General features: G+C 35.2%; 2 pseudogenes across 1 annotated transcript; one reads left to right on the top strand and one right to left on the bottom strand.

The window, feature by feature from the left end:
- The first annotated feature begins 4,091 nt into the window (after positions 1-4,091).
- Positions 4,092-6,284, top strand: LOC143600578 (tyrosine--tRNA ligase 1, cytoplasmic-like; annotated as a pseudogene). Its single transcript, XR_013147499.1, has 10 exons — positions 4,092-4,234; positions 4,341-4,488; positions 4,568-4,858; positions 4,947-5,044; positions 5,121-5,226; positions 5,313-5,395; positions 5,472-5,618; positions 5,698-5,803; positions 5,901-5,960; positions 6,048-6,284. The product of XR_013147499.1 is annotated as a tyrosine--tRNA ligase 1, cytoplasmic-like (transcript).
- An 860-nt stretch (positions 6,285-7,144) lies between these two features.
- On the bottom strand, positions 7,145-9,024 carry LOC143600582 (uncharacterized; annotated as a pseudogene).
- Between the last annotated feature and the right edge of the window lie 1,237 nt (positions 9,025-10,261).

Below are 10,261 nucleotides of genomic sequence, written 5' to 3'. Positions count from 1 at the left end.
AGATGGAGTTTGTAGTCTATAATCATGCATTATGGGCAGGGTCGGTTTTTGGGCCGTACAGTGGCACGAGGGCCAAATTTTCAAAGGTTCTTTTATATAGATATGCAGGCCCAAATAGAAAATCCCTTAAAACCTGCTACTGATACACTAACAAGAACGACGGTCACGGGAGATCAGGAAAAGCCACAAATGCCAAGCGGCCAAGGGATTCGATATTCAAAGGTATGATTGATTGTCTCTATTCATTGTTGACTTACTGTGAGGAGTTGATCTAATTTTATAGCTTGCAAAATTGAGTCTGAATTTTAGGTATAGAACTTGATGTTATAATTTATTCTTGCAAAATCGTTTTGTTATGCTTGAGTGCTTGAACCTGAAATAAATGAGATTTTGATGGTGATACATGCACTTTCGTTGAGTTAACTATTTTTCTTTAGGAAAAGTGTTTTGTTTTGTTTGACAACAAGAGTCTGCCCCACAATTCCACCATCAATATGATTGAAATTAATTTTGTTACTTCTAAAGAAACTAGACAATTCAAGTTTTTAATTTAATTAAACAATCTGGTTGTCATAATATGTATTATTATTTTGCATTGTGAACAATTGAACACACTGATACAAACAATATTAAATTCCCAATAGCTTTTTGGGTGTGATTTAAATCTTTCCTTTTTAACTATCGCTATGATATTTGAAATTGTTTGTAATACCGAATTTTTTTTTGTTGTATAAAAATCATGCCTCCCATTCCAAAATACAAATACCTCTCCGGTGCCCAAAAACGTAAAAAGAAGTTAGAGGAAGGAAAAGTTAAGGCTAGGAGAGCCTCAAAATTTGTTTAAGTTCGTTCATTTTGATACACTACTTTTGTTTCGTTTATTTTATAACATTTATATACGTATTGTGGTTTTTTTTAAATATAATTGATGAGTTTATATTATAAGGAGGAGGCCCAAAAATTGTTTCGCACGGTTATCATTCTTGGGGACGGCTCTGATTATGGGGTTGCTTTTATTATCTGTTTATAATATTTATATATATTTTTTGGATTTTAATTTTATTTATTGTAGGCTAGTTAATAATATACTTAGGATTTGATGATGAAAGAGTTTCACAAATAATATAGGTTTAGTGAGACTCATGACACGTTTATTTTTTTACTATACAATTGTTTTTTAATTATAAATAATATTTAAAAAAAATTAGATATTAGTTTTTTGTATATACTTATTTTATAAGATTTTCATATCAAATATTTGATGAGATTATTTTTTAATTTAATGAGATGTTATAACCCGTTTAAAAATTATCTAGGTTTGGTGAAACCCATACCCGTAAATTCGGGTTAAAGCATGAGATGCCTTCATTTATGTAGGAGCAACCATACTAGAGAGTTTTGAAATATTTCATTTATATATATTTAAGATTAAGAATGAGATTGAGATTAAGATTTAAAATAAGATAAGATTAAGATTATACATAGATAAATATAATGATTAATATCCCTACGATCCATGCCGTCATCTTTGGTTGCCTTGGTGCTCTCGATACTCAATTATAGACAACTTCTTAACAAAAAACAAAAAGAAAAGATATAATGGCCACGTGTATAACTTGTTTAATTTGATTAAGGCTGAGGGGTGTGGAGCGCGAGAGGGGGCGCGTGAGCCCATCCGCTCGCGCCCCGGGGCACGAGCACCACACCACCGAGGCGAGAGGGGCGCGAGCACAACTTTCAAAGCAGGCGCAAGGGGTCTCGCGGCTGGGAATGCGCGTGAGGAGGCCTTGGAATGCGTAAATAGAGCCGTTGGGCTCTTTGTTTATTAAAAAAAAAAAGTTTTTTTCTCTATAAAAACCAATATCACATACCACCCAAAACCAATATCACATACCAATATCACATACCAATATCACATACCATCAACCCATTTTAACCATATCAAACACAACTTCAATCTCCAAACTCATATATAATACGAATGGGCTGTGTTAGTTCAAGCTTTTACAGTACTATCTGGTCGATGGTATTTACAACGAATGGGCTGTGTTAGTTCAAGCTTTTACAGATCCAATCGCCGACAAACGGAAGTATTTTACGAAGAAGCAAGAGTCTGCTAGAAAAGATATTGAAAGAGCTTTTGGAGCTATAAAAAAACAATATTATGTTCTGGCGAACCCGATACGTTATTGGACTCGGGAGAGGATAATGGACGTCGTCTACACGTGTCTTATCCTACACAACATGACGTTAGAAGACGAGGGCAAAGCTATATGCCAAAACTACCAAGGTGACATTCCGCCACAACCGTCCACAATCAGTGATCAACAAAAACTTCATAACATAGCAAATATCAAGAGCCGTGAGATACACGGGGATCTTCGACATGAGTTGGTTGAACATTTGTGGGCGAGGCGACCAGATGATCTTGTATTAGATTAGTTTTATTATTAAATATTATTGTTTGTTTAATTTTTAGTATGTTTTTTTTTATTATGAATTTTCAAAAAAATGTGTGTTTTTTTAAATAATTTATGAGTTTTTTTAATAATACGTTTTTTTAATACATTTATAAAAAAATAAAAAAAAAACCGCTCGCGCCCCCTCTCGCGCCCCTCCACACCAGGGCCCGGGGCGCGAGCACCACAACCAACACCCATCTTATCAAGTTTCTCTCTCTGCCACACGTCACAATATTATTGGCTGGAGCCCCCACTCGCGCCCCCCCCACACCCCTCAGCCTAATAACTTCGTGGCGTGTCCCTTAAGTTTATTTATTCTTCAACAAAACCTCCCGAAGATGTTGCTATTAAATATTAATATCCAAATCAAACGCAATATTACCTCTTAAATCTTAATAATAATAACCATCCAAACCCTAACTACACCTCCCGAACCCATCACCATTCCTCTGCTGCCGTTTGACCTCTGCATTGTTGATTTTGGCCGGTGTTGACCGTTCACTAAAACAGTCATTGACCGTCTCACACGTACACTGCAACTAATTCCTTACTTGATCAGCTTATTATTCGCCAATAAGGTAACAATGGACCCCTAAGTTATATCGAATACGTAACCAGGTTACATTATTAAAAAACATTGCGTTTGTGAATAATAATTTGGTTCTGTCATTATTATATTATAAGCTTGCTAGGGGTTATGCCAATGATCTTTAAAAACTTTAGAAACCGAAACCAAAACAGTATTTTTTTTAAATCAAAATCAGATTGCCAATTATTTGTAACTCTATTCTTTTAAGTAATCGTTTGAAGGAAATTTGTTTACTAAAAAATTATCATGGAATACAAGTTTTTGTACATTCAGTTAAACGGGCGGACATATGTGCTTGCTGCCTTCGTTTGTGTTTAGGTTCGTTTATATTCGTTATTTTATGTTTTTTTGTTTAAATATTCATTCCGGTTTTATTTATTACTCATACATAAACTGAAACAAACATGTTTGTTTCTTAACGAACGTACACAAGCACAAAAATCTGTTCGTTATTGTTGGGTTGGTTACAGTTAAATGAACGAACACGAAACAGCCTCGGCCCTGTCCATTCGTTCGTTTGCTTGTCTAATAATTAGTTTATTGCTTGCTTTTGTTTAACTTAGTTGAAGTTAACATCAAATTATATGGTTTGTTTATATTTATAAGCTATTGTAATATTGTTTTTACTTTGCTATCCGATTCATGCCTTGTAAAATATGTTTTTTTAAAGTTATATTATATCATTTTATGTTATGTAATGGACCTATGGTAAGTTGTCATATTATGACCCGTGTTAGTCTCAAACAAGTATTTCTAGGTCCGCCAATGACTATACGCATCTAAAATTGCTTATAACCATGCCAAAGATCTTGAAAACTATATAACCATGTCCATATTTTATTGTTTTACGACCCATGTTTTGTCTCAAACAAGTATTTCTATGTCCTGCGATGCAAAGTGCTCCACAAAATAGTGTCATATATTCAAAATTCTTTGGCATTTCTTCTTGCTTATTTTTTGTAATCATATTTTGAAGCATTACTCATTTTCCAGTTCAAATAAAGATTATTTCTATCATTAAAATTTCACTTAGGCTGTTGTGTTTCATATTACTGCAAGTTAGAATATTTAAATCTGTTTTGATTTTTGTAGAATATTCATTGGAGATCCCTCTGGCAAAAGAAGTAGAATCACTTTCTTTGAAATCAGAAGATAAATCATCTTCAAATGCCTCTGCTACACCGTAAGTCCTTGTTTATTTACTTTAAATTTAAATTTTTGTACAAATTATTGTGGGTGAGTTTCAGCCTTTATTAATACTCATTGGTGGATTGGTGTTGCGTGTTTAGGATGAGTGTGGCGGAAAGATTTAAGATTGTAAGAAGTATTGGTGAAGAGTGTATTCAAGAAGAAGAACTCTTGAATCTTCTTACAAAGAAGCCCCACCCCATATGCTATGACGGATTCGAGCCATCTGGCAGAATGCATATAGCACAGGTTCGTTTGATTAACCTTTTTGTTTAATGATAATCGTTTTATTATTATTATTATCAAATCTGATTTCTATTCCACGCAGGGTGTTATGAAAACTATAAATGTCAATAAACTGGTATCCGCTGGTTGCAAAGTAAAGATTTGGATAGCTGACTGGTTTGCACAGCTGAACGACAAAATGGGTGGAGATTTAGACAAAATCCAAATAGTTGGGCGCCTATCTCATTGAGATATGGAAAGCAGCAGGAATGAATCTCGAAGGTGGTAACGTTGAGTTTCTATGGTCTTCCGAGGAAATAAATTCTCGCTCGCATGAGTACTGGCCTATCGTTATGGATGTGGCTAGGAGAAATAAGCTTCCAAGGATAACGAGGTAAAAACTTATGATTCTATTTACATCTGTAAAATATTAATGTTAACAAAAAGCTTTTATTGTATCTTGACATCATTAATGATTGTAGGTGTTGTCAAATTATGGGCCGAAAAGAACAGGATGGGTTGACAGCTGCCCCAAATCTTTTACCCGTGCATGCAGTGTGCAGATATCTTTTTTCTTAAGGTCTGCATTGTGAAATATTGCATTGTGAAATATACTTATTTGTCTGTAAGTAATCCTAGGTTGTTTGTTGAAACAGGCTGACATTTGCCAGCTAGGCATGGATCAAAGGAAAGTGAATGTTCTTGCTAGGGAGTACTGTGATGATATCAAGAGGAAAAACAAACCTATCATATTGTCACAACCGTAAGAGCCTGTTGTTTAACTTTCTTTATATTATATAAACATTTATATATTTTTGTCATCGTTATTTGTTGCTTGTTGTTCGCAGATATGCTTCCTGGACTGTTGGAAGGACAGGAAAAAATGGCAAAGTCTAATCCTGCTTCTGCCATTTTTATGGAGGATAAGGAGGTGCGATATTAATTTAGTCTTCATGTTGCATTTTGGTTGTGTGATATTAATTTCATGTGCATGATGTATGTCACAGGATGTGGTTAATTTGAAGATACAAAACACATACTGTCCTCTGAATTTCGTTGATGGTAACCCATGCCTCGAGTACATAAAATACATTGTACCTCCCGTGGTTCAATGAGTTCAAGGTTGAAAGAACAGCAGGAAACAGAGGAGAAAAGTGAGTTTGCTTTATTATTATTTTCGTCGTTTTTAATTACGAATTGGTTTCATACTTATTTACTTTTACGATCGATCAGGACCTTCACAAGTTTTGAAGAGCTAGCTTCTGATTATTTGAAAGAGGATCTACAACCTGCTGACCTAAAACTCGCTCTATCAAAGGCCTTAAACAAGATCTTGCAGGTTTGCTGTTAGAATTTTACAAGTTTTTTTTGCATGTTATTGTTATTATTTCATTTTACATAAGTTCAAAAATATTCATATTTTACATGAAATGCAGCCTGTTCGAGATCATTTCAAGAATGATGAGAATGCAAAGGCTTTATTCGAGATGGTGCAGGTTTGTGCATTCTTTATATTATAATTTCATAACTCTAGTGTTATGTTAAACTCATGTCTTACCTCTTTGCTTTACTTTTTGTTGCAGAGTTTTACTCGTACCCCTCCTTCAGCGGAGTGTATCTGACTGATTGATACAGGAACTTACACAAGGAGACTTAATTTTCATTACATGTTTTCGTACAATGCTTGTAACATAAAGTACTTAGATGATCTGACGTTAAGACTTGATTTATTAAAAATTCCAAACAAAATTGTCTTAAATATTGTTCCTTCTAAACACCGAAGTGTTTCTTGAGATGTACCAAAAGCATCACCAGAGGAAGTAAGATGGTGTGACCAAATCCCTGAGTGCAAACTAGTGTAAGCCTCCAATCAAGTTTGTAAGAAACATAGAAGAGCTTCCGGTAATCAAGACAGAAACACATAAGTTGTAACCGAGTCCCGGTAGTAGACAAAAAGTGAAGTGCCATAAACATTGAGCAAATTCATAACTGATAAGTGCATAAGATAGCTTGAAAAATTATTGAGCACTCTCTATTACACAAATGGAAATGGAAACTAATGAACACTAATTTGTTCGCGAAAGATACAGTAGGTCGTGACAATTTGATCCATTTAATGAACCGGCCGATTCAGGTTGTGTCTTTCTGTAGCAAGTAAAGCTAAAAGAAACTGGCTAACAAGAAATGAATCAAAATTCACCAAACCTCCTTAAACTGATTGGCACAGAAGTTAACACACTTTTTTTTTAAAATATTTGACACAAATTGTTCTAAGAAAAGCGATTTTGACCGATGCCGAAGACTTGGCTGTTTTAATCTGTTACCCAATCCACCTCTAGACAAACAGTAAACTAATGGTGTGCCAACTATAAACATATGCCAAGTGCATCCATGTAATTATTGACATAGTGCGGAAACAAATAAAACACACAGGATAATTCTCAAAAAAGTAATAAATTCTGAATGTTTCATAAGCATTACAAGAGGTGCCCTTTTATAAGGATTTTCTAAATTTTTGTAAGGTTTGCCAAATTTCAAAATTACATGAAATTAAAACCATACAGAGAGACGTAAATTGTGCTAAAGATTTACACGTTTTATGTTAAAAGGAAAGTGCTAAAGACTGACAAATTGGAGGAGAAATTTCAACTGACGAAATCGGAAGCTTTAAATCAAGAAATCCTGGTGGGCCCAAACCTTACTTGCCTATTTGCACATGATCCGACTCGTCAAGACCTTTTCGTCTACTGGTTATAGGACTTCGTAACTCAAATCATAAGTTATGCCTATTTGAGATTTGCGCCTTTTCTGCTCTGTTTCTCCTTGTCCCACTCATCCAGATCCAATAAGAGTTTGTCAACTCATGGATCATCTCCTCGTCAATTATGGCGATCAAGAAAACTATAAAAGGGCATGATCTACGTGCCACCCTCATTTTGCCAACTCACGCTTCAAGATCCAACCAAAACACGATGTTCATCAATATTCAAAACCGACTGAAACCGTGCTCGCCATCTCTTGCAAAAAACCAAATGCCCATTTTCAATCATGTCGTTTAAATACTGAAACGCTTCATTTACCCGACCACAATCACATAACAATCTTACAAGTCCCTCATATAACGTTCCATCAACCGCCATTTTCCTCTTCAACATTTCTTCAAAACACCAATAGTGCTTTCGAAACATCCTTACTCCTACAATATCCATTAAACATGATTGTGTAACTCGCTACATCAAGTTTCCCATACCTACCTTCATTCAACCGCCATCTTTCAAAGAAACCTTCTGCATTACTACCATGCTTCCAATAACTATCTAATATCATATTACAAACATTTGCACCGTTCACAAAACCAGTATCCGTCAAAATCTCTTCAAATAACCTAAACGCGTCATCCGTTTTCCCCTTTTCACATAACCCCATAATCACATACCTACCTATTTCATCAACATGAACCAACCCCGTTTTCCTTTGAACCTTAAAAAACTTCATAGCATCTTCATCCCTACCGACTCTAAAAAGTGCTGTTATAAACGAACCATAAACACAATTTTCATACAAAGCTCTACCTTTCATCATCTTCTTCAACAAAACCTCCGCCTCATCAAGTTTCATCGCATCACACAAGGCACAAAAATAAAGTCCATACGCCATTCGTTCCGAAACAACACCTTCACAATTTAACTGAAATATAACTCGTCTACCCTCCTTCAACACCACCTTTTTCTCTCCAAAACCTTTCTTCAAATCCGGTTTTATCAACTTCTTAAACAACTTATTAGCTTCACGATACTTACCCGACTTGCAAAGCCCACGAAGAAAGACGTCATACACACAAACATCAACAACAAATCCACTTTTAACAAGTACCCTCAACACCAAATCCGCTTCATCAAAATCCCCATTCTCACAAAAACACCGAAACAACAAAAACCACGTCCCGTTATCAGCCGCCAAACCGTTATTACACATCTCATTCACAATGTTTTTCGCTAAAAACCCTCGTTTAATTCACACAAAGCTTCAGATAAAGCAACATAACCTTGTCTCTCCAAACAACTCATACCACCCATCAAAATTCTCTCATATACATCTTTAATATCATCAAATTCACTAAATTCACAAACTGTAACCACATAATCTGAAAAATTGAATCTTTTTACAGACCCACAAATATCTGCCCATATATTTTCAACATCATTAACAGTACCATCTTTAGCTAAATAATTAAACACTAAACTGTATAAAAAGGGTTCACTTACTCTGTTTCTTGACTTTAGATGTGAAATTACGGTTTTGGCCCTGCCAAGTTTGTTGATTTGGGTGAGGTAATCGATCAAGATTACTGATGTGGCGGAATTTAAGATATGGGTTTGGGTTAATAATGAGTCTAGAGTGGTTAAAGACGAATGGTAGTGAGAGAGATTTGATTTGATTGAGTACGGATTGTAAGAATGTTAAAGGAGGTGATGGTGATGGTTGTTTGATCGCCGTCGTGAAGGAGGCGGAGAAGAGTACGGAGAGAGGTCGCCGGAGATACCACGGAGAAGGGGTGCAGAGGGGAAGAGAATGGTGGTTTTTCAAATTTTACTTTTTTATTTCTTTTAAGCATATTAAGATACTTTAAACTATTGCGGTCGTCTTCGAGGTGTTATGGGCGTTTTGAAGGGGACTCCCCACACATTGACGAGCTCTCTCCCTTTTTTTGTTCAACATAATCGTTATCAACGGCTACTTTTTGTTAAAAAGAAAAAATAAAAAATTTAATTATTTTCCTATATTAATAACCAAATATTTTAACTTTCTAAATCAATCTCTATAAATTCTTCACATATTTAAAATATCTATTCAAAACACTAACAAAATTGATTATCTTTCTTCGTCTGACATAATCAATCGATATTTGCAAAATAACGAGCACACGATTGATGACGAGGCGAAGGAGGAGGTTACAAGTGCAGTTACGCTTGCGACAAAGTATATGCAATCTATTTATTCTCCTCCTCAACCGGTTTTGAGAAGAGAATATATTGAATGAGACCGTGAAGGCGCGAACAATCATTTGATGGAAGACTACTTTGTTGACTCGCCGAGATACAAGAACTCAAAAACTTTTATATGTCACTTCCGGATGTCTAAACGTTTATTTGTACGCATTGTCCAAGATTTTGAGCGTGAGTATTACTTTAAGCAAAAACAGGACGCACAAGGGTTGTTAGGATTCACCATTATCCAGAAGTGTACGACAGCGTTACGCGTGCTCGCCTACAGAACCACAACAGACATCAACGACAAGTAGTTAAAAATGAAAAGGGGGGGGGGGGGGGTAACGACACGAGACATCTTTGAGTATTTTTGCCAAGGTATTTATTAAACTTAAAAAAAAATATTGCCTTTATTTTAAATTTATTTAATAATTTTAATATAGGCATAATACAACTATACGATGAACGTTATCTTAGAAGACACACTTGGCACGATCTACAACAGATTTACTCGATGCATGAAAGGGTTTACCCGACATGACGGGAAGTATAGATTGTATGCATTGGAAATGGGCTAACTGTCCAACTGCACCACGATGTCAATATACACGTGGTGACTAGAAAATACCAAATCAATACCAATTTGAATGACAGTACCATTATCAATACACCTCTTAAACATTACAACGAAATTCAAAATTTGCTCTCAACCATAGAAACTAGTTTACTTTTTACAAAGAAATTCAAAAGTGATATAGATTATATCTAAAAGCCAGCATTTATCTTAATATCTTATTTTCTATACCTAA

The sequence above is a fragment of the Bidens hawaiensis genome, unplaced genomic scaffold (assembly GCF_021521415.1).
Source record: "Bidens hawaiensis isolate Kalapana, Puna unplaced genomic scaffold, B.hawaiensis_p1.1 tig00054356_1, whole genome shotgun sequence".
NCBI lineage: Eukaryota > Viridiplantae > Streptophyta > Magnoliopsida > Asterales > Asteraceae > Bidens > Bidens hawaiensis.
The sequence above is the reverse complement of the archived record's forward strand: the minus strand, read 5'-3'. Positions and strand labels throughout refer to the sequence as shown.